This window comes from Siniperca chuatsi, linkage group LG7 (genome assembly GCF_020085105.1).
Source record: "Siniperca chuatsi isolate FFG_IHB_CAS linkage group LG7, ASM2008510v1, whole genome shotgun sequence".
Taxonomy (NCBI): domain Eukaryota; kingdom Metazoa; phylum Chordata; class Actinopteri; order Centrarchiformes; family Sinipercidae; genus Siniperca; species Siniperca chuatsi.
Window position 1 is genome coordinate 30,710,314 of NC_058048.1, and position 24,260 is coordinate 30,734,573.

A 24,260-nucleotide genomic window follows, 5' to 3' on the forward strand; every position below is an offset into this window, starting at 1 on the left:
GTTTTAGCATGAAGGGGTCATTTCAACCTGGAATCCATTTGAATGTTCACTGCCAGCATAGGTCATTAAATTGCAATATCTATAATACAACTCTGATGGGACTCGAAAACACAACCTTTGAATCTCTTCTTTAGACGTTAACAAGAAGTCCAATGCGCTGTCCATTGACCCACGCCACTTCTAGAGGAATGGTTAAACGTGTCACTTATTTTAGCATGAAGGGGTCATTTCAACCTGGAATCCATTTGAAAGTTCACTGCTGCCTTTTGTCATTAAATTTAACGTCTTAAGTACGACTCTGATGGGACTCGAACCCACAACCTTTGAATCTCTTCGTTAGAGGTTAACTAGAAGTCCAATGCGCTGTCCATTGCGCCACAGAGCCTCTGTACAAAGGTGAAATGTGTCACAAAAAAAAGGTTGTGATTGCGAGCTTTAAAGTTCTACTTCAGTGGAACTTGAACCAAAACTAAAAGAATAATTGTATAAAACAGAATAACATTTGCTGACATATAAAAGCAAAAGAAGAGAGAAAGCTAATTGTTTTAGCATGAAGGGGTTATTTCAACCTGGAATCCATTTGAAGGTTCACTGCCAGCATAGGTCATTAAATTGCAATATCTATAATACAACTCTGATGGGACTCGAAAACACAACCTTTGAATCTCTTCTTTAGATGTTAACAAGAAGCCCAATGCGCTGTCCATTGACCCACGCCGCCTCTGGAGGAATGGTTAAACGTGTCACTTATTTTAGCATGAAGGGTCATTTCAACCTGGAATCCTTTTGAAGGTTCACTGCTGCCTTTTGTCATTAAATTTAACGTCTTAAGTACGACTCTGATGGGACTCGACCCCACAACCTTTGAACCTCTTTGTTAGAGGTTAACTAGAAGTCCAATGCGCTGTCCATTGCGCCACAGAGCCTCTGTATGAAAGCGAAATGTGTCACAAAAAAAGGTTGTGATTGCGAGCTTTAAAGTTCTACTTCAGTGGAACTTGAACCAAAACTAAAAGAATAATTGTATAAAACAGAATAACATTTGCTGACATATAAAAGCAAAAGAAGAGAGAAAGCTAATTCTTTAAGCATGAAGGGGTCATTTCAATCTGGAATCCATTTGACGGTTCACTGCCAGCATAGGTCATTAAATTGCAATATCTATAATACAACTCTGATGGGACTCGAAAACACAACCTTTGAATCTCTTCTTTAGACGTTAACAAGAAGTCCAATGCGCTGCCCATTGACCCACGCCGCTTCTGGAGGAATGGATAAACGTGTCACTTATTTTAGCATGAAGGGTAATTTCAACCTGGAATCCATTTGAAGGTTCACTCCTGCCTTTTGTCATTAAATTTAACGTCTTAAGTACGACTCTGATGGGACTCGAACCCACAACCTTTGAATGTCTTCCTAAGCGGTTATCTAGAAGTCCAATGCGCTGTCCATTGCGCCACAGAGCCGCTGTACGAAAGCGAAATGTGTCACAAAAAAAAGGTTGTGATGGCGAGCTTTAAAGTTCTACTTCAGTGGAACTTGAACCAAAACTAAAAGAATAATTGTATAAAACAGAATAACATTTGCTGACATATAAAAGCAAAAGAAGAGAGAAAGCTAATTGTTTTAGCATGAAGGGGTTATTTCAACCTGGAATCCATTTGAAGGTTCACTGCCAGCATAGGTCATTAAATTGCAATATCTATAATACAACTCTGATGGGACTCGAAAACACAACCTTTGAATCTCTTCTTTAGATGTTAACAAGAAGCCCAATGCGCTGTCCATTGACCCACGCCGCCTCTGGAGGAATGGTTAAACGTGTCACTTATTGTAGCATGAAGGGTCATTTCAACCTGGAATCCTTTTGAAGGTTCACTGCTGCCTTTCCTCTTTAAATTTAACGTCTTAAGTACGACTCTGATGGGACTCGACCCCACAACCTTTGAATCTCTTCGTTAGAGGTTAACTAGAAGTCCAATGCGCTGTCCATTGCGCCACAGAGCCTCTGTATGAAAGCGAAATGTGTCACAAAAAAAGGTTGTGATGGCGAGCTTTAAAGTTCTACTTCAGTGGAACCTGAACCAAAACTAAAAGAATAATTGTATAAAACAGAATAACATTTGCTGACATATAAAAGCAAAAGACGAGAGAAAGCTAATTCTTTAAGCATGAAGGGGTCATTTCAACCTGGAATCCATTTGAAGGTTCACTGCCAGCATAGGTCATTAAATTGCAATATCTATAATACAACTCTGATGGGACTCGAACCCACAACCTTTGAATCTCTTCCTTAGAGGTTAACTAGAAGTCCAATGCGCTGTCCATTGCGCCACAGAGTCTTTGGAAAAAGGATGAAAGGTGTCACAAAAAAAAAGGTTTTGACTGCGAGCTTTAAAGTTCTACTTCAGTCTCCGTTGTGTAGCTTGTTCGGGTTGTTGGAACGTGTACAGCTGAACCGAAGCCATAGTAACCGGCTGAAGCGGCTTTGTCGTCGACCGAAGTGAACGCGTATTCCCATTTGGAATGAAAGTTGGAGGTTTTTGGCTTTTTTTTTCGTACATTCTGCTCCATCTGAACTTGCTAGCTGGTTGCTAAGCCAACTGACAGTAGCTTCACAACATCGTGATCCAGCCAGTCAGACAGCAGGAGAGCACCATGTCCCAACCTTTCCGGATTGGCTGGATCAAAAAAATATATAAATTACATAAATTCCGAAAGGTTAAAGCAACTTTTCCCCAATGCTTTGGAATCTCCTTTGAGCTTCCCAATGATCAACAGGTTGGCGGCCCTCTGCTTTAGACTGTACAAAAACAACTACTTTGAAAGTTCATTTCATGTCACACTGTGTGAGATGACTCCAATGAACGAACAAGCTTTGGCCACAGAGCTGACACTTCTATGTATCAAAAAAACCCAAAAGAGGAGGATAGTGTGAGCCCAGTAGTGGAAGGCAACAGAAAAGTGAAAAGTGAGTTGAAGGTAAATTTGTTTTAGCGGTATTTTCGTGCCATTCATGGAAACTGTGGCGAATGAACACACTCGCAACACACACAATGGCTGCTGCCCACTGTTTCTGTCTGAGAGCATGTCAGAAGGTTTCACATTCAGTGGTCCAGGCTAAACAAACACAGCGACAGTGAGTGTAAACTTCCAGTAGTGCTGTTAAGAGTAGAGACACACAGGCGCCCTCTGTCTTCTGTGTGTGTGTGTGTGTGTGTGTGTGTGTTCGTTTAGACAAACACAAGCACCAAATCATAACATCCATTCAGTTATTATTATTGGTACCATCATTATTATTGTTGTTAATATATGGCAATATATGTTTGTTTATAAACAAAACTATTCATACAACAGTAATCACGAACAGAGCCGGGTGAGCCACAGCGCTCTACTCTTACATTTCATTTGTAAACATAAAAATGGTTTTTGTCAATTGCAGCCGTCCCTCCCTCGCTGTCTCGAACCAGTGAAGGATTAGTTGTGTGTGTGTGTGTGTGTGTCTTTGTATACATTATTTTCTATTTCTCTCTCACACACACAAATAAACAGTAGGTCCACTCTGTTGTCCTGCTGTTTCCATTGTGTTCATGGCGTCGACAAGCTCCTCACAAACACAAACACACACACACACACACACACACACACACACACAGTGATGGTATTGTGACTGACAGTTGGTTGGGTTCAGTACGAGTCAGCACTGACCACACACACACTATGAAATAAGCCTGTGTGTGTGTGTGTGTGTGTAGTTGCAGGACGTGTTGAGTTTACACACCTTCTGTTAACAGACAAGCAGCTCACTTATATAAAAGCACAACATTGCACAAGCTGTTTGTTTAAGGTGAATTAATTCCAGTGGAAATCTTACGTTGTCAGGTTGTTTCGCTGCATCGGTTTTCATTGTAATGTGATTTACTTGTGTTGCTTTTTCATCAAAACTTTGGTTTGGTTTGTGTTTGTGTTTGTGCAGTCTGTTTAAAATACAAACTAATAAATCTGATTCAGTGTCCAACTGCATGGGACAGGCTGTCAGTACAATAGATACAATCATGGCTTATGTAACAGAAGAAGAATGATGTAAAAAATAGTGTTGTGAAACTTCTCCTGAGGGAAACATGAAGTCTGAGTCAGAGCAGTCAGAGCGACTCTGACCTCTGACCTCGGGTCTGTTAGCAGCTAAATCTGGGAGGCTCTGATCCGCTGTTTTTGTTTTCAGTGGTTTGTAGTCCAGTTCTGTTCTGTTCGAGGGGTGGCAACAGGAACAGAACATCTTTTACAAGACTATTGCGCTGGAATTTAACACGAGTTCAATGACTAATATATAATCTAATTACGAAAGTTAGTCTGGGAACGCGGTGACATCACTAAAAAGAAGAAAGACGAGCAGTCAGATGATAAGACAGGTCGGAAACAGGTTAGAAAAACTCGACTGGAAGAGAAAACGAAGGCAAAAAGTAAAGTAAGCCTCCATCTCAGCTGAGTCACAATTCCACAGTAGGCCTACATATTAATTATACAGAGTATGTACTATATACTAACCCCTAAGTATATTGTTTTTGCAGTTAGTATGTAAGAAATCAACATATTTTTGCAGTTTTATACTAACAGGAAATTACACAATACATATGACATCAGTCAAACTGCGACTTTGGAACAACACTGCCAGTGAAAGTTCACAAAGAGAAAACAAATTGTCTTTCAAAAAATGTAATAGTTTTTGTTTTCCAAGATCTTTCCGGACCTGTTTCACCACCATGCATTGCTTTAAGGCTAAAATAAAGCTTTATTAGTTTTTATTAAACCTCCTGCTCCCCAGTGCTAGCGGTGTAAACACCAACCCTCCCCCGGTGCTCCGAGCTCCCAGTCCGGGCTGAATGTTGACCTGATGATGCCGCAAGACGAGTCAGATAATCACCAAAGTTATTACAGTCCAACCTGAGGGGAACATGAGTGTCCGGACCACATTTCACAACAAAGCATCCAATAGTTGTTCAATCTCCAATGTTCCTTTAAAACAAGGCAACAGACTTTAAGACAAATATTCAAATGCACCACGGTGCACCTCATTAGAGTAGAGGGCAAATGTAAGCGCAATCCTTTATTCTCGTTTGTTCTATTTTGTTCTTTTCTATTGTTCTGTATTGTATTGTGGGAAGCAGAGTCGTCTCAGAGGACAGCTGAGCCGTCAAGATGAGACTCTTTAAATCTGTCATCAGCTGCTGCGGAGAAAAAGATTGTAAAACTACACTGTGTGTGTGTTTGGAAATTCCCTGTATGTATTTTTACCTTTTTTTGTGTGACAAATAACACACAGCAAGCACTCTGCTGTTAGAGAAAAGGTTACTGTTTGTGTGTGTGTGTGTGTGTGTGTGTGTGTGTGTGTGTGTGTCTCAAATTAGTGGAAAGAAATGAAATGACAGAGACAACGAGTTTTTATGGGAAGGCTGGAATGATCGAGAGAGAGAGGGAGGGACCAATGATTCTTGATGGGAATGTACAGAGAGACAGCGGGAGGTGTCACACACACACACACACACACACACACACACACTCACACACACACACCTGACTCCAACCGCACACACCTGGTTTAAACCATAAACACAATGAACACATTAGAGCATTGTTTCTACAGATCTCAACAATGAAGCTGGTGCATAAAACAGGATTAAAACCAAATGTACTGATTCAAATGAGACAGCTGTGACAATCACAGGATTTACTTTGAATACTTTAACGTTGTAATCCTTCAGATTTCAGTCCTGGTTTTAATACATCGGGTCCAAGAGTTCAGTTGGAGATGACGCGTGTATCAGCCACTGGGGGCAGCAACGCTCCCGTTAACGTATCTATTTTATCACATTAGGAAAACTGCAACTTTTCACATTGAAGTCGGCAACATTTTATATTCATTAAAGCAAATTTACAGGTAAAAAAATAATAATTTCACGGTGTTCACAAAGGAGGTCAAACAGTACACTGTCGGGAATCTTTTCTCTATGAATCCAAAAGCTGGGAGAGAAGAAAGTGTATCTGTTTTCAGAGCAGCCAAACAAACTGTGAGCTTCAAGATAACAAGATTCATCACCTTATTTGACAGCTTTTGTGCAATTAAGGCGCCTTTACTCTTTTATATTTATCGTAGCGCTACAGTTCACCAGGCTTTTATTGCACCTTCAGACCCCCATAAATTTGATCTCGTACGGCCTGACAGAGAATGAGATTTTATTAGACTCATCTCGCACAGCGTAACATCCAATAAACTTGTTGTTATTGAACAGTCTATATTCGCAAACTACCCTGAAGGGTTTTATTGAACATGTAACGCTACACTTTGGAGGCTCACTGTTTCTTTGGTCCCTGATTACGGTCTGCAACAGCCCGTCCTCACCAGAACAAAAAACGACCGTATAGGTCGATTGTCAAAGCGGCTTATTACGACCCATATTTACGTTTATTGTTGGGCCGCGACCTCTAGTGGCCGGAGTAAGTATGACGGGAGCACAGAAGAAAGTCAGGTGACGACGTAGAAAGAGGAGGTGTTTGGATCCAACAAACAGGACTTTCACGCAGGAGACCGGGATTCCAAGTCAACGTTGACTTATTTAAAGTTTTAAGTTAAATAACGTTACATACTTGACTTATCGTAGAAAAGGTTTCAGTCGTAGTCATCTGGACGCTGTTTTCACAATCAAGACGTTTCGGCTCCCATCCTGAAAACAGAGTCCAGACGACTACAAGCCTTTTCTACGATGGACGAATGAGGGACTACACCGTCATACTTGACTTACGTAACATGAGTTAAGTCAGTTGACTTACTTACTGCTGTTACTTATTTTAACCCAAACCACAATCTTTCCCTAAACCTAACCAAGTAGTTTTGTAGCCTAAAACTAACCAAACTGCATTATTCCTAGTACGAGCTAATCTGTCGTTTAGGTATGAGTTGGTCTTTAAAGCTCGACTCTGGTGGGACTCGAACCCACAACCTTTGAATCACTTCTTCAGAGGTTAACTAGAAGTCCAACGCGCTGTCCGTTGCGCCACAGAGCCTCTTTCCTCCACCCGTGTGTGCTGACACACGAGACTCCGAACAACATACATTTGGAAATGTACTTAACTGAACAAACCCCTCTCTCTCTCTTCAGGCCACCTTTTTCATTTAAAGTGCATCCAAATTCTGGTGTGTGTGTGTGTGTGTGTGTGTGTGTGTGTGTAATGAACATGTATATTTACTGTATGTATCCATGCATTTATGTGTGTGTGTGTGTGTGTGTGTGTTGTTGATGTTGTTTTACTGCGTTGCTCTGAGGTTAGAAACACTGTGGTATACATCTGTCGCCTGAGCCACACACACACACACACACACTGCTGTGCGTCACAGTAGAGCCTCTGTCTAACTTCAGTCTATGCTAAATTGTCGGACTAATTATTATAAACGACAAACACTGGTCGCCGAGGAAACGATCCTCCCACACCCCATAATTACCCTGCATTGGCTCGATATTAAAACTGCTTCCAAATACTTGAGATTGTTGGGGTGCGTTTGATTTCTGTTTGCCTGTGAAATCAATGGCTCTTTGTGTTTTTACAAAGCTGTAGAGTCTCTCAGACGAAACAGAGCAGAACCAGGACGGCTCAGAGCTGAAAACCTAAAACCTGCCCAGGTACGTGTTAGGGTTACATGTGACTTACATCTGCAGTTAGTGTGGTTCAAATCAGCCTGAAGGATGTTACTGAATGTGCTAACCTGCAGTTTGGAGCTCCACTGCTGCCTTTAATTCCTCATGACCTTCTGTAAAGTTCGACTCTGGTGGGACTCGAACCCACAACCTTCAAATCAGTCCGCCTCTATTTAACTGGCAGGGTTCTGTGTGTAACTGGACAGTCTTTACATGATTCAAGTGTAAATAACTGAATAAATATGGAAGTGCTGTCAAATACAAATAATAAATGCTGTCATGGTTATCACAGATATGGCACGACTCTGATGGGACTCGAACCCACAACCTTTGAATCTCTTCGTTAGAGGTTAACTAGAAGTCCAACGCGCTGTCCATTGCGCCACAGAGCCAGGATAAACACACTCCCTTCCTACTGGAAACTCATCTGGCTGATTCATGTGTTGCTTCTTTGTGATCGTCACTTTCTGAAGACTAAGAAATGTGGAAAAAAAGATTTACTGTACTTTATGCCAAAAAACATAATTTACTGACACTTACAGTTTATGTGAGGAGAAATCAGAAATGCTTTATTGATCCCTGAGGGGAAACTCTTTCGTTACAGCTGCTCACTGTCACGTCAGCGCACACAGGAAGAGAAGTACTAACAGAATAGAAATAATAATTAAAGAAGTCCGCAACGAGACAATCATTTCTAGTAAGAAATAAGAGATGAGCAAATCAAAATATAATACACTATAATACAGCTAAAGCTGATTATTTCAGCATGAAGGGGTTAATTCAAGCTGGAAGACGTTGGAAGGATCACTGCTGCCTTTAGTCTGGGATGACGTGCCACAACCTTTGAATCTCTTCCTTAGAGGTTAACTAGAAGTCCAATGCGCTGTCCATTGCGCCACAGAGCCGCTGGAAGAAGCTGAAACGTGTCACAAAAAAAAAGTTGTGATGGCGAGCTTTAAAGTTCTACTTCAGTGGAACTTGAACCAAAACTAAAAGAATAATTGTCTAATATGGAAAAACATTTGGTGACATAAAAGCAAAGCTGGTTATTTCAGCATTCATTCAACATATCGTGCCGTTTAAAGGGTCTTGCATCATTGATGTGTAGAAGTAAAGCGTGACTCTGATGGGACTCGAACCCACAACCTTTGAATCTCTTCGTTAGAGGTTAACTAGAAGTCCAACGCGCTGTCCATTGCGCCACAGAGCCTTTTTCCCAAGGCTGAAAGGTGTCACAAAAAAAGGTTGTGATGGCGAGCTTTAAAGTTCTAATTCAGTGGAACAAAACTAAAAGAATAATTGTCTAATATGGAAAAACATTGGGTGACATATTACAGCAGAAGTAATTATTTCAGCATTCATTCAACATATCGTTTGCATCATTGATGTGTATCTGTAAGGAGTGATTCTGGTGGGACTCGAACCCACGACCTTTGAATCTCTTTTTTAGAGGTTAACTAGAAGTCCAACGTGCTGTCCATTGCGCCACAGAGCCTTTTAATGAAGAGTGAAACGTGTCACACAAAAAAAGGTTGTGATGGCGAGCTTTAAAGTTCTACTTGAGAAGACTACTACTTTGAATCTCTTCTTTAGATGTTAACAAGAAGCCCAATGCGCTGTCCATTGACCCACGCCGCCTCTGGAGGAATGGATAAACGTGTCACTTATTTTAGCAAGAAGGGTAATTTCAACCTGGAATCCCTTTGAAGGTTCACTGCTTCCTTTCGTCATTAAATTTAATGTCTTAAGTACGACTCTGATGGGACTCGACCCCACAACCTTTGAATCTCTTCTTTAGAAGTTAACTAGAAGTCCAATGCGCTGTCCATTGCGCCACAGAGCCGCTGTATAAAGGAGAAATGTGTCACAAAAAAAAGGTTGTGATGGCGAGCTTTAAAGTTCTACTTCAGTGGAACCTGAACCAAAACTAAAAGAATAATTGTATAAAACAGAATAACATTTGGTGACATATAAAAGCAAAAGAAGAGAGAAAGCTAATTCTTTAAGCATGAAGGGGTCACAAAAAAAGGTTGTGATGGTGAAAGAGACAGAGAAGGAGACCAACAGAAAAAAGAAAGAAGGAGAGAGAGAGAGCGAGAAGGAGAGAGAGGGAGGAAAAGAAAAAGAGGGAAAGAGACAGAGAAAGCAGGCCCAACAATAAAACAATGCAACAATAGAAGCCTGTTTTGAAGACGTTAAAGGAGAGCTTGTTTGGACTGATGGAGGGAGAGAGGAGAGGAGATGTGAAAGAGAAGGAGGGATGAAAGAGGAAGAGGCTTCAGTGTCTCCAAACAAACTGACTCCATGTTGAAAATCCCACTTCATGTTTATTATTTTGACCAACTCTGAGTCCTCCGTCCGTCCTTCGCCTCCTTTCAGTCCAGCTTTGACCCTCTGCAGCCGGAGCTGCTTTCACAGAGGAGCGTGATTATACAAAAACACACAAACGTTCAAGATGTTGCATTTCAGTTCCCGTTTGCTGGCTGATGCCTTCGCGTCCCTGTAAACAGCAGTGCGTCCTCTCTGATCTGCGATCCCTTTAAATCGCTCTGCTGAGTGGAAAGCCTTTGCAGAGAGGAGACATTCCTACGTACTGGATCTTACTTTGGTTCCATTCAGTGTTTGGTTCCCACAAACAAATAAACATGCCACATATAAAAACACTGATTTACTGCTTTTCATGCCATGGAGAAATGTTTACTGACGCAGAAAAGACGCAGAGAAAGCTGATTTTGGCATGAAAGGATTGACGACTTAAGAGACTCAAATCCCTTGAATCCCTTTGCTCGTGGTAAACTAGACCAGTCCACTCTCCGCTCAGGAGCAGCAGAGAGCTGTGCTCGACTTTTTAAAAAGGAAACCAAACGTCTCCTCCTGATAACTGTAAGTCTCAAACCTCCCAAATACCTACATGGCATGCAAGGTCGAAGACGCTCCGCACTACGTCTCCCAGAAACCATCGATCCATCGAGCAGAACCCGGCTCCCGTGCAGGAAGATAAAGCAAACGAGACGGAAGACAAGCAGTTTTTGGACACCAGCTGTGTCCTCCAAGAAAGCTGCAACGACGTTTTGGACACTCGTCAACTCGCTGTGACGTCATCAGTGTCAACATGTGGACAAATCAACAAACGATCAAGTTTGTCCTTTTACAAACAAACAAAAAAAAAAAGGAGTTTCTGTTTGAGTCTTTTTGACTTTGCAGTTTATCTACAGCCGCCTTACATGACCTCAAGAGTCAGTGCGTTGCTCAAAGGCACTTCAAACCACACACACACACACACACACACACACACACACACACACACACACACACACACTGCATCAATAAGAAGTCAGTTTGACCCAGTTTAGACAGTGACGTGTGTGTGTTTGCTCTTGACTAAGTGTGTTATTAGTAAGATCGATGCTCAGAAGGACTTAGCTGTCATCTGCCTGCCAACACACACACACACACTCACACACACACACACACACACACACACACACACAAGCACACGCACACAATTATAATTCCATTAATGTTTTTCTCAGGCAGCAATCGAAGGGCCTTATTGGCTGACACGCAGAGATGCAATCCATAATGATTCAGCCTTCACACACACACGGTATAAAGCCAAGAAACACACACATCCTTCAGTTAAGTGGTGTGTGATTAGTCACTGTTTGGGTATCAGCCAATGAGGAAAGATTTTCACTCAGCGTGCGCATGAAGCGGTTCAGCGTCCTCTCCCACAGCTCTGGACATTAAACAAAACGTCTTTTGGGCACAACGTTCCTGTTTTTTAAAACACATTTGTCCCAGTCTTTAGGGAGAACCTGAACGCACCGCTACAGTTTGTTCACAGGGTGAAGTTTTTCTCAGCATCTTCTATAAAATGCAGACATGTTCAAGTGACTCTGTCTGCGCTGATGCTGCCTTCACTGACATCCTGCTCACTGAGGAAACGGGAACGTCCTGACGTTGTGATTTGTAGTGTAACTTCACATGAAGCCAAAAACACACGGTTTTGTCTCGACAGTCAGAAAAGGGACATGACTTCTGATTTCCTACCTGATCTTTCAGAATAAAAGCTTTCAGTTAAACTGTAAGGCTGCTGTTCTATATTTTTCTTATTGTTAATAAATCCCATGTTTGGACTCAGACCAACGGTGTGTCAGTCCGTCTCTTAATGCTGTCAGCTCCGAGCCCGTTGGTTCCTACTGAAGACATAAACTTTTAAAAACACCTCACAGATATATAGTTTCATGTTTTAGCTTTTATCAAACAAACAGGAGGAAACAGTGCATCTGTTGGGGACTATTTCCAGCGGCGGATGAATCCACATGTGGTGCTGTAGTGAGTGTTTGGGGCAGCAGGACGGTGTGTGTGGGGCTGAGTCAGAATAAACTACAGTGTGTGCGTTCACAGTTTCATTACCATGGAGTGACGTGTCACTCGTCTGGCTCTGCACGTGAGATTTGATGACAAAAAGAAAAATATAGAAAATCACCCGAACGATCCTTTACGGGACCATGTTTTTGTTATTTCATTATAATTATAAAGGCTTGTTACAGATCCTAATCCACGTCTGACCGTGGTATAATCACTGCCCTACTTCTAGGGCTCTCTCTGACATTCCACATTTTTTTGTGTGGGAAGTTTGTTTTTAAAAGAAGTGTTTGAAAGATGAGACAACGAGAGAAAGTGACACAGACACAAACAGGACGAGAGGGTCGGATTCCTGTTATCTCCCTCCCGGCTCTGTCTTTAACCTCGGTGAGACTGATCCTCGAGAACATGTTTAGTGCAACTCACATGCAAAGTGATGGCGTTTCTGATGACCCCGGCAACATATATCATGCCTGGCTCAGACACGTGGTGCCCCACTGAATAAAGGGAGTGAAAACCAACAAAAAAGCATGGGTTCGAAGGTGAAACCACTGCCGTTCTGCACTCTACAACAGTTCGAAACGATCCAGATCACATCAGTTGGGTTTAGTTCGGTGTGTTTCAAACGCAGACTGATTTAAAGTAGTTTGAAACAGACAGAAGTCCTCCTCCTGCCCATCACAGCCTCCAGAAGCGTCTGCACAGACCTCAGTGATGAGTTAGCTGTTTGTTTAGGGGTCTCTGTAGGGAAGGTCACAGGGCCATTAAACCAGAGTGCTTCATCCTGTGGGGGGGGCGGCACTAAATTCCGATATATCTCTAAGATGGGTTAAAGTCAGGAGTTCAGACAGAGTTTATCATCCATCCATAGATCATTATTTACATTATAAATGCACGGTGACGCAGTGACGCAGTGACGGTCATAAAGACACCGTGCGTGTGAACGTGAGACAGACTGCGGCACTTGTGTTGCGCAAAAATGTAAAACACACATTTACTCGTTTACACGTTTCCGGGACTGCTGCGCGCACACTCGCGCGCGCACACACTCACGCGCACACTCGCGCGTCTCTAAACTTGGACAAGAAGCACGCACACGCGCGCATACACGCTGCATGTCTCTCTAAAACAAAAAAAAAACTTCCATGAGAGCAAACCATTACCAAAGCTGAGGATGGAGGCAGCTTTCACCTGATCGATACTGTGATCGATTGGAGCTTTTCTCCTTCAGTTTATTTTTCCTTTTAGATGATTATTATCAGCTGATCGGCGCTGCTCTGCTTGTTTTACATTTTTGATTTCTGTGTCTATGTATTTTTATTGTTCGCATTCATGTCTCCATAAACCTTTTGTCTCCATTTGGACTCGAACCTGTCCTGTCTGATCTGAGATCTGTTCTCGCGCTGTTTGTGCACAAACTCGCCGTTAGCAGTGAGCAACCTGTGAGCGTACCTCGGTTCCGGTGTGGAGCGGAGACATGTACGTCCAGCAGCCGGTGAGTCCGTGCAGACCCCGCTGAGCTCAGCTGTCCCCCGCTGTCTCTCTGTCTTTCTCCGGTGTTCCTGCTGTGCAACCGGCCGCTCCGGACGCATTGGATCAAACACTCTCCGAGCTTTCAGCAACTTTCCTCTCTCTCTCTCTCACACACACTCAAACACACACACGCGCGCGCTCAAACACGCACAGTATTTCCAAAAAACTTGTCAGTCCTCCGGTTCGCCCACTAACCTACTTGGCCAAGTTTTACGCACCAAAAAAAAAAAGTGAATCCATCCAACATCTGTTGAAGATCTTCATGTCAGCTCTACATCCGCTTAAAGATTTAAAAAACAAGAGAGAGAATCAAAGTTTTAGAGCGACACTTCGGTCAGTCTCCCGGTGAAAGATGTGATTCGGCGGTGTGGAGATGAGCTCCGGGCGGCGGAGAGTCGGCTCGACCCCGTCTGCTGCTGCAGGGGAGGCGGGGAGGGAGAGGGGGGAGGTCCAAACCCATCACAGAGAGAGAGAGAGAGAGAGAGAGAGAGAGGCTTCGGGCAAACGTCCAGCTGTTTACAAGCAAACAAAACCACTTTCTAAGAAACAGTTTCACTCTGCAGAGTTTGTTAAAAGGAGGGAAAGTTTATTTCCCTTTGAGCTGTTTCAGGACAAACTGCACAGACTCTGAAGTCCAGTCCTGGAAACATATCTGAAGGCATTTATCAGGTCCAGCTTCTCCAGTGTGTGGTTTGATGGGTTTTTGTGCAGTTCTGCCAAAAAAAAAAGTTGAATTCAGAATCAGAAATACTTTATTGATCCCCGAGGGGAAACTCTTTGTTACAGCAGCTCGCCTTTACGTCAGTGCACACAGGAAGAGAAGTACTAAGCAAAAAAATATATAATACAGGTCAGAAAATAAATTAAGTACCAAGTGGGTTTACCGGTTGATGATAATATTATGGTATAAAGTAATAGTGCATGAACTGTTTTACTTATTAGGATTATAATGAGACGGAGGATATTGCACAGCAGCAATAGAGGTATGAATAAATATCAATATCAATAAATAGGGAATTTAAGTATATTGCCCAGGAGTATTAACACAGAGAATATTGCACAATATATCAAGTATTGCAGAGATGTTAATGATCCATGTCCAGTTTAGTGACTTCGGGTCATACAGACTGACACTTAGAGGGAGGAGTTAAAGAGTCTGATGGCCACAGGCAGGAATGACTTCCTGTGGCGCTCTGTGGTGCATTGTGGGGGGACGAGTCTTCCGCTGAAGGTGCTCCTTTGTTTGACCAGCGCGTCATGGAGCGGGTGGGAGACGCCGTCCAAGATGGCGTGTAGTTTACCCAGCATCCTCCTCTCTGACACCACCGCCAGAGAGTCCAGCTCCACCCCCACAACGTCACCGGCCTTACGGATCAGTTTGTTGAGTCTGTTGGCGTCCGCTACCCTCAGCCTGCTGCCCTCAGCCTGCTGCCCTCAGCCTGCTGCCCCAGCATGCAACAGCACACAGGACAGCACCGGCCGCCACAGACTCATAAAACATCCTCAGCATTGTCAGCAGATGTTGAAGGACCTCAGCCTCCTCAGGAAACAGAGGCGGAGTGTTCTTTGAATATACTTACATGACAAACAAAATATAAAACATTATTCACAATCACCTGCAGTTTCACTCTAAATCCATTTAAGAGATTCAACTCGTACACCTATTTACACCTCTACACACACACACACACACAAAGAGCTACATAAAAAGGGACATTCTTGACAACATCTGTTTCTTCTAAGCAACCGGCTGACCAGAGCTTTATACTGGTCAAACACAACCCGAGGTAAACACACACGCACCGATGGAATGCCGACACAAACAAAAGCAGATGTAAGCAAGTGTGAACACCGAAAAATATAGACACACACACACACACACACACACACAGAGGGTAAACAGTGCTGGTGAGCCGGCCCGTCCCTGACAGTGTAATTCCAAACGCAGACATTCCTCAACTCTCTTTCCTCTCGACAAACACCGTCCAAACTGTGTGTGTGCGGCTCTCCTTCCTTTAGGGGACAAAAGGCAAGCCCCCGTAACGTCAGGCGTTACAGTTCAGAAGACCTGGTTTAAGGTCAGGGTAAGAGCAAGCAGCGGTTATGGTTAGGGTAGTTCTCCGGGAAATGAATGTCCGTCGATGTAATGTCCTCTGAAGTGATGGAAACGCACACAGTGTGTGTGTGTCCGTTTGACTGCAGTGTGTAACTTTCTGTCACCAGGATGAACTAACTGTTGTGTCGTATTCTTTACTTAGCGGATCTAATGTACCACGGTTTGTTATCTGCGGACCGGACACTGTACGGGGGCTCGTCGGACGATCGGACGGATTTCTGGTGCGTCTCCCAGAAATGACGTATACATCCAACTAATATGCAACAGCGAACACGTTTTGAAGGAATCGCAATGCCGACCAGATCCCGTTTTCTATCAACGTAACGAAGAAATGTTGTTAATGTACGTATCGGTAAAATGTTCACTAACAACGGATTTCAAAATATCTGATCTTGCAATAATATCCACTGGTAGCTGAAGCATTATGAAACTCTTTATGTAGAAAAGGTTTCAGTCGTAGTCGTCTGGACGCTGTTTTCAGAATCAAGACGTTTCGGCTCCCATCCGGAAGTCATTCTCAATTGTGAAAAAATGGGACGGGAACTCAGAATTTTTAGCTACTCTGTGTTACATAAGCCCTGCCCTCAGGAAGGAGTCTACCTGAGTATCTGTTAATAGCTAGTTTCACCTGAAACTGACCTTATAGTTTCCATGATGGCCCAGTAATCAGTAATCAGGCCTATTGTTCTCTGGCTGCACCTCCCTCATCACTGTTAAGTACCTGATTAGCATGTGATTGGTGTGACCAAGGTGCTAATACACTGTGGTAAACGTTGGGCAGATTGAATCTCAGACCACCATTTCTGTTCAAAGAGGGGTTTTCTTTCTTCACAAAAATGGCTTCCTTGACTCTTTTCAAACCAACTCTTCTCTCTACTTAGACTCTTCACCTCGCTGTCTTCAAATGTGCGGTTTGTAGCTTTTAGATGCAAATGCACGGCGCTCTGCAATCCCGAGTTAGCATGTCGTCTGTGCTGATAAAATCTTTTGTGAAGTGTGAAGTTCCATTTTTTCACAATTGAGAATGACTTCCGGATGGGAGCCGAAACGTCTTGATTCTGGAAACAGCGTCCAGACGACTACGACTGAAACCTTTTCTACGATAGAACACTCCTGGACGAATGAGGGACTACACCGTCTTATTTTGAAGAAACTCTTTATGGTTGTGTTTACGTGCTCACAGCACACATTCGGGATGTTTCTATCATTTTGTTTACCCTTGCTGATATAAACATGGACAGAATATTAGAGACACTTCTCAGTAAAGCAGTGCAGTTCAACTTACTGCAGCCTCCATTACGGCCGCACAGTTGAATCAACACCTCTCTGAAACTGTTTCAACAAAACCTGAATATTATAGCCTTCCCAGAGGATGGATTTATTACAGGACTGGGTTCATTTTATCCAGGTGTGCCTAATAAACTGAGTGTTTATATGTAACACAGAATCCCAGAACCCAGAATATATATAAAATCTGAAATGTACAGTTACACACTGTGCAAGTTGCTGTTTGTATGTGGTGTTACTGTGTCATGTGATCCCATGTGGAATGGACCATTTTAATGCTATGACACAAAAATAAAGACATAATTCATTCATTAAACACGGCTGATGTGCAAGGTTGCAAATAAGGTTATGAACAAGGTTACGACCACAGATGAAAGTGACACTAGTTTGCAGGAACGTCTTTGCCTGCAGCCTGTGAATGACTGAAAACACCAGCTAGCAGTGATGACTTTGTCTCAACAACAGATTCACCCGTCAGGAGTCTTTCTTCCTCTTTTTAGATCCTGGTGAATTCAGAGTGAACCGTCGTCTCGGCTGCTTCCTGTGTGCTGGATCAGCTAACAGCCTCGCATGAAGTCACCAGAGCTCGTATTGATATTCCATCTCTAATAACCGACCACATTTCCACTGCTAATGACACAGTGGCGGCCATCTTGGCCCTGTTTGCCGTCTCATTACAGGCTATCTGAGAAACTGACGGCAGCGTGGCGGCACGACGCGCCCAAACCTCCAGACCTGTGTGTGTGTGTGTGTGTGTGTGTGTGTGTCTGCCTCAGTGTGCATGTGCTGGTGTTTATGTGTAAGTGTGTGTATCTGTGTGAGAGAAGAACAAACACATCGGGGGGGAAGCCAGAGGTCAGAGGTCATCAGCTGTAGGAAAATGTGAGTGTGTGTGTTTTTGTGTTAGGCAGAATGTGCGTGTGGTTTTTAAAGCAGGAAGAAGACAAAGTGTTAAAGTCTGCAGGTGGCTTTTAAAAGCTGGACAGACGTGTTGAGGGGCGGAGAGCGAGGCAGAGAGGGAGAACTACAGTAAATAGACTCTCCGGAAAAAGCATTTATATTTGAGAAAGCTGCTTCAGCGAGCATATTTACATCCATCCCTTTTTACTAGGCCCTGATTCTCAACACTAACAGGTCTGTGTGTGTGTGTGTGTGTGTTAGATTATCAGTTATGTTATACAAATAACAGAACACCAGTTTGTTTAGGTTGTGCAGATTTATTTGCTTGTGATGCTCAAACAATCTGTTTAATCAGGGAAAGTGAAAACAGGTGCACATCATTCGGTCTTCTAAAGCTGCAGTCAGGTCGAAATTCGCTTCCCATTCATTTCTGTGAGGGACGGGACGCAGATGAACCCGCCTCCTTCGCTTCACGCAGAGTTCAATCTGACTGAACTTTGACAGGCGAAACCGCGAGGCTCTCCGATGTCCAGCCGGTTTGAGAGAGGGGGTGCTACTGACCTCTCATACAGGAAATACTGACTGTTTCTCTTCTTGTTTTAGACCTGCAGGTGAGAGAATCCAAACAGCAGAGAAGGACACTGACGGCTGCAGTGAGTCTGAGGACAGTGACAGTAAACTGTTCAACAAGAAGCTGTTTTATTTACAACTTTGTGGACCGCTGTTAGCCTGCTAGCCATGCTAGCTCCCACAGTTTATATTTACAACCCCACCCACACTACTTCCTGTCTCCTCCTGCTTTTGGATGCGAGTAAGTTTCACCTTTCAGATTTTGGTTTGACTGCAGCTGAAGCAGTGAGTGACTGGGCACCGTCAAGCTGCGTTAGGAAGCGAGAAACTGTTCTACATGAAATTATATTCTAGTAAAGTTTAAAACATTAAAAAAAGTAACTAACCTTCTCAACAGAAAGTGGGGAAGTAACAGTTCTGACATCATGTCAAAGACATCTATGTATTATGCTGCAGAGATATCTACTGAAATTAGCATGCTAACCTGCTAGCCCGTCCTGCGTCTTGTGCCTCGAGAGGCGATATTCCGATAGTATAGCTCCGGTAGTTCCAGCGAGCGGCGAGTTCGCTGCGTTACATAAGCTCTCTTAGCTTTTTTAGTCTAATAAATAAACAAAATAAACTCAGAAAATGTGAAGGAAGGAAATATTCTTACACCTGTTTTCCTAATCAGACAGAAAAATACAACCGTACACCTCCTGAATTCACTTTCAAAAAGTAAAACACTTCATTCAGACTCAACAAAGTAAAACTTACCGCTGCCCGCTCCCTCGGCTCTGATTCTGGTGCTGAATAGGACCGCTAAGTTAGCTGCACGGCTAACTGAGCTAACTAACTAACGGCAGTTAGCAGCAGTTATGACCTGATATGTGATATGCTGCCCCCTGTTGATTTGGAGTGTGAGTTAGACAGGCGGAGAGTAATCTCAGTTCTTACACTCTGTCCCTTTAAATGCGGCCTGTGTGATGTAGTGCCACCGCTGGTTTTCCCTGATGATTAAGAAGCATAACATTGGTAAAAATACAGATTTCAGACTTTGCAACTCAAGTCGCACTAAAGTCGGGAAAATGAGGACTTGCGAAATGACTTGGACTTGACCTAAAAGACTCGACAGCTCTGTAAGAATGTAATCATTTCTTCTGACTTCAGCGGAGGCTCCTCACTTCAGGCGGCACGTTGTAATCCAGTGATGTATTTACTCTCCACAGTCCGAAGCTCCTACTGGCTTGTCCAACTGCAGCATCTACTCCAGTCACAGCTCGGAGACAGGTGTGTCCAGAGATCTGCACCTGAGACATTCTTGTTGAGGACATTTCTCACATGTCATCCCTTTCTCTCAAATTAAATTGTTTGTTTGTTTGTTTGAAAAAGCTCCTTGGAGAACATGTGTGAGGAGAAAAATCAGGTGAGAGCGCACCTTGTTTTCATAAGGGCCCGCTGCACACCTGTTGCCTGTTGGATTGTTAACAGCCTCGCGTTTTCTCTCCGCGGCGTCTAATGAACTCCAGTCGATGGCTTTTGGAGCGTTTCAGTCTCGTACTTTGTGAAGCAGCAGATTTTGTTCATTAAATCAGAATTCTGCTCAGATCCTTTTATGGCCTTTAATTAGCAGAAGAGAGGAGAAGCTTTCCAACCCTGCTGCTGATTACAGACTTACAGTGTGTGCGTTCGCACGTGTGTGTGTGTGTGTGTGTGTGTGTGTGAGTGTGTGTGTGTGTGTGTGTGTGTGTGTGTGTGTGTTTGTGTGTGTGTGTTTGAGAGGGAGAGTGTGTGTATGTGGGTTTGTCTGGGCCATTTTGTCCTAATCTCTCCGCATCTTTGCCAAGAAGCACTTACAGCTGTGGTATGTTGTGTGTGTGTGTGTGTGTGTGTGTGCGTGACCTAGATGTTGCTTGTGTGGTGATCTCTGGACCTCAAGCGGACGAGCGAAAAAAATCTGGGTGTGGTCAGCGGTGCAACACATTTGAACGCTGATATTCAGTCTGGTTTTATTTGGTTTAACATTTGAGGCCAATAAGCTTATTTGCTTTCTTCCTGAGAGAGCGATGACAAAAGAGCTGGAGTCAGGATGTTGTTAGCCTAGCTTAGCACAAAGACTGGAAGCAGGGGAAACAGCTAGCCCATCTCTCACTTTTTATTAAGAAACTGCTAAAACACTGCGAGCAGAACACAAGCACGACAAACATCTGTGCTAACTCCTTTTCACTGTCTGCTGTATCAGCGAAAGTCCTGGTTCTGTGTTTACATTCATCACACAGAACGGGTGATTAAAACATGTAGCGTTAGTTAAAGCAAAATACAAGATTCATAAAATAGTGCAGTCTCGGCCCAGCTTTAGGAAGCCGTTTCCTGAACACTTAGCTGTAGTTTAGATTTTGAATTTCTGCTAAAATCACATATCGACATCAGAAAACCTGTTGTTGGTCCGCTTTGCTTTCACACCATAAACCAGAGACTTGGAAGCTGCTCATTCACTGCCACTGATCCCTGATGAAGAGGCAGAGTCAGTGGGGGGTGATGAGGAGGTTTTTATTGCATACAAAAGCACACACACACACACACACACACACTATTTCTTTGGTTAACAGCGAAACTAAAGGAATTCAAGTTTAAAGAACTAAAGGAGAAAAGGATGACAGAGGTGTAAAGAGTGGATACGAAGCTTGGAGAAGAGACAAAGAGAGGAGAAAGGGAAAACAAAACTTGAAACGAAGGAGGGAAAACAGAGGAGGAGGAGAAGCATTGCAGTGTGGTTTCTGGCAGCCATGTTGGTCTGTTTAACACCAATCAGCTGTGAATCAGCACGAATTTCAGACTGTAATTATGTGTGTGTGTGTGTGTGTGTGTGTGTGTGTGTGTGTGTGTGTGTGTGTGGGTCCTTGGGTTCACATTGTGGCATCCATGAGAACAGCTGAGGATTTTATTTCTAAAATTTGAAGATAAATACAGTTTCCTGCCGTTGAGAAGCAAACAAAGTGATCGAGCAGCGCTCAGGTTGAATGTGAAGCCAACTTCTCCTTCCCTTCATTCATGCAAACGCTCCGAGCCCAGCAGGTGGCAGGAGGTCTTTCTGGTCTCGTGCAACATGCAAGTACCCACAAACCTCTGCTATTCTGTGATCTCAGGAGGCACGTGAACGATGGGATTCGAACCCACAGCCTCTTAATGACTTCTCCTGACATGTTGCTGTAGATCTGTCCGCAGCAGAAACTCCTGCACGGACGATGCAGCTGCAGCGGTGCTGACTGTTGTGGACCCTGTGCACACAACAGCTAGCCCCAATCCAGAACCATGGAACCATTTCAACCACGTAACGGCTTAAGAACAGATATAGTTAAAGGAAGAATAACACAGTCACAGAAACAGAATTTACTCCGACTTTTTTGACACTTTTCACCTGTCTGACATCGTTTCTTCCCGACCTAAAAGCCGCTGAGAAGACTGCCTTTCAGCTTTGGTCCTGCAACGGAGTTTACGAGCTGCTGAGCGGCTGAAATCTTCTTCGTCCGTCTTTTGCGTCTCCTACCTCTTTCTCTTCCCTCGACCCCGTCTTTCCTCCATTTCCTCTCTTTTTCCACAGCACAAAGTGCGTCCACCCCTGATCTCTGACCTTCACTCTGACGTGTCGATGACCAGCAAGACAACAGGAAGTGACCTCGACCTGTGTGGCTGAGAAACACGATGCTTTCTGCTTCTTTTAGTGTTAAAACAACTTTATTACAAACAGAGCTTCACTGTCAGACTGACATCTTTCAGCCTGGGGCCATTATCAGGTATTAAAAATAATAATAATAACAATAATAATAATAATAATCTACATTAAGGGTGTGATGCAAAGCTACTATCTGGATATGTGCCTGATTATTTCACAAACATATCTGTATTCTGATTTATGCCAGAATTGGCCAGGGACTATACACCGGAAGCTTTCTACTCATATCTTACATTTCTACTCCTCGTGCGTTTATGTAACGATCTAGCTGCTCGCAAGCTATACACATTACATAATATTTCAACCTTTCCCCTAAATTAATCAAAAAATAAAGCACGAGTTTGTATTTGAGCCCCATCTTTAAATACGAGGTTGCTCCTGCAGTGGGAGGAGATGAAAATAAAGTTGGTTTGAAGCGTTTATTTAAAAAATGAGAAAGCTATTGACAGAAGTCTGATGAAAAGCTCTTAACCATCCTGCTTGCACTTTTACGACGGTCCCTAACTTCAGCTTATCAGTTTCCAGTCACTCAAAGTACCTGGCTTCAATATCTGATCTGAGGTAGAAAATAACACCTGTGAGCATCAGTCCGTCTTTATCCTGCACTGTTATCAGTTACTGAACCTGCTGAATGTCTGAGTGTTGAACTTACACGTGCATCATGTAAAGCCATGCCACTTTGGATGCTAGCAGTTCCTGTTCACACCGTACAGACAACAAACCCTTTTCATGCAAAGAAAAACGTCTGAATCTGATGTTATGAGACAATCTGAAGTTATAAAGAGCACCTTTTCTCCGTGATTTCCAAACAGACTCGTGGAAATGTCCTTGACGTCCAGAGTGAATTATCCCAGCGTTGTTTCGGATTGGATTGAGGTTACGTCCATAATATTTACTGTAAGAATATGGTCATCCTCAGAAACAAAAACCCGATCTATTTTAAATCTTACTGACGCAGAAACTGTTGTTCATGCTTTTATCTCCTCACGCCTCGATCACTGTAACAGCCTGTTCACTCGTCTTCATCTAAAAACTCTGACAGACTGCAGACTGTACAGGACTCAGCTGCTCGGCTGTAAACCAGGACCCAGAGGTGCGACCGCCTCACACCTGGTTCAGCCTCTTTACATCGGCTCCCTGTTGGTTTCAGGACTGACTTTAAGATCTTGTTGATTACTTTTAAGGCTCTTCATGGCTCCAGACTATACTTTAGACCTTGTAATCCCTTATGAACCTTCACGTAGTCTGAGATCTTCGGGCAGGGGTCTCCTGTCTGTTCCTGAGTCCAGGATGGAAACTAAGGGGGACAGAGCTTTGGCCATCAGGGCCCCGAGGCTCTGGAACAACCTGCCCGAAGACATCAGGTTGTCTGAGTCAGAGTCTTCGTTTAAGTCTCGCATCAAAACACATTTTTATCTGAAAGCAGATCCTGATTTTACCTGAACTGGCTGTTTACTTTATTTCTTTATATTTCATCTTTCACTGTGGTGTTTTATTTCTCTTGTTGTGAAGCACTTTGTACTTTGTTTTGATAAGCGCTCTATTAATAAAGTTTTTTTTATTATTATTATGTGGTTTACAGTTAGACCAATCAAACGCCTGAAGTGCGAGAGAGGTGAGGGGTGTGACTCATTATGGATGACCATGAACAGGAGGAATGCATCTCTGCAGCTGGAGGAGGTCTGACCCACAGACGCAGACCTCCGAGCTGCGATGGCAGAATCTTCACGCTATTTAGACAAAAACACCATAAACATAAAAGCGCGTAGTAATCTTACCGAAACGTCGTGTTTCACAGTGTGTTAGAAAATATTTGTGATGTTTGTGTTCATCTCACATTACTGATAAACAGGCTGAACAAAACCACACATCACTTTACTAACTACTAGTCCGTGATGGCCGCATACTGATCACAGACCGATACAAGATCAATAACAGACTAACACACGTGGGTGTGTTGAGCTAACATTCCTAACAGACATGTCAGCTTCCTGGTAATGGACACACGATGAGCACAGGCATGTTAACTGCTGTGTGTGTGTGTGTGTGTGTGTGTGTGTGTGTGTGTGTGTGTGTGTGTGTG

General features: G+C 43.3%; 1 protein-coding gene and 9 non-coding genes across 15 annotated transcripts in view; all 10 read right to left on the reverse strand.

Annotated features, from left to right (window-relative positions):
* The window catches only part of plekhg2 (pleckstrin homology domain containing, family G (with RhoGef domain) member 2), a 100,494-nt gene extending 86,501 nt beyond the window's left edge, over positions 1–13,993 (reverse strand). For all 6 annotated transcript variants that reach the window (XM_044201544.1, XM_044201542.1, XM_044201541.1 and 3 more), the window contains exon 1: positions 13,512–13,993. The gene's annotated coding sequence lies outside the window, so the exon portion shown is untranslated. The remainder of the gene's footprint in view (positions 1–13,511) is intronic.
* trnar-ucu lies at positions 294–385 on the reverse strand. The gene is given in 2 exon segments: positions 294–329; positions 349–385. It is a non-coding gene; the product is annotated as a tRNA-Arg (tRNA).
* Positions 1,375–1,466, reverse strand: trnar-ucu. Its single transcript is given in 2 exon segments — positions 1,375–1,410; positions 1,430–1,466. It is a non-coding gene; the product is annotated as a tRNA-Arg (tRNA).
* Positions 1,916–2,007, reverse strand: trnar-ucu. Its single transcript is given in 2 exon segments — positions 1,916–1,951; positions 1,971–2,007. It is a non-coding gene; the product is annotated as a tRNA-Arg (tRNA).
* On the reverse strand, positions 2,251–2,342 carry trnar-ucu. The gene is given in 2 exon segments: positions 2,251–2,286; positions 2,306–2,342. It is a non-coding gene; the product is annotated as a tRNA-Arg (tRNA).
* Positions 6,968–7,059, reverse strand: trnar-ucu. Its single transcript is given in 2 exon segments — positions 6,968–7,003; positions 7,023–7,059. It is a non-coding gene; the product is annotated as a tRNA-Arg (tRNA).
* Positions 7,989–8,080, reverse strand: trnar-ucu. The gene is given in 2 exon segments: positions 7,989–8,024; positions 8,044–8,080. It is a non-coding gene; the product is annotated as a tRNA-Arg (tRNA).
* On the reverse strand, positions 8,807–8,898 carry trnar-ucu. The gene is given in 2 exon segments: positions 8,807–8,842; positions 8,862–8,898. It is a non-coding gene; the product is annotated as a tRNA-Arg (tRNA).
* On the reverse strand, positions 9,092–9,183 carry trnar-ucu. Its single transcript is given in 2 exon segments — positions 9,092–9,127; positions 9,147–9,183. It is a non-coding gene; the product is annotated as a tRNA-Arg (tRNA).
* trnar-ucu lies at positions 9,440–9,531 on the reverse strand. The gene is given in 2 exon segments: positions 9,440–9,475; positions 9,495–9,531. It is a non-coding gene; the product is annotated as a tRNA-Arg (tRNA).
* Positions 13,994–24,260: the final 10,267 nt, after the last annotated feature.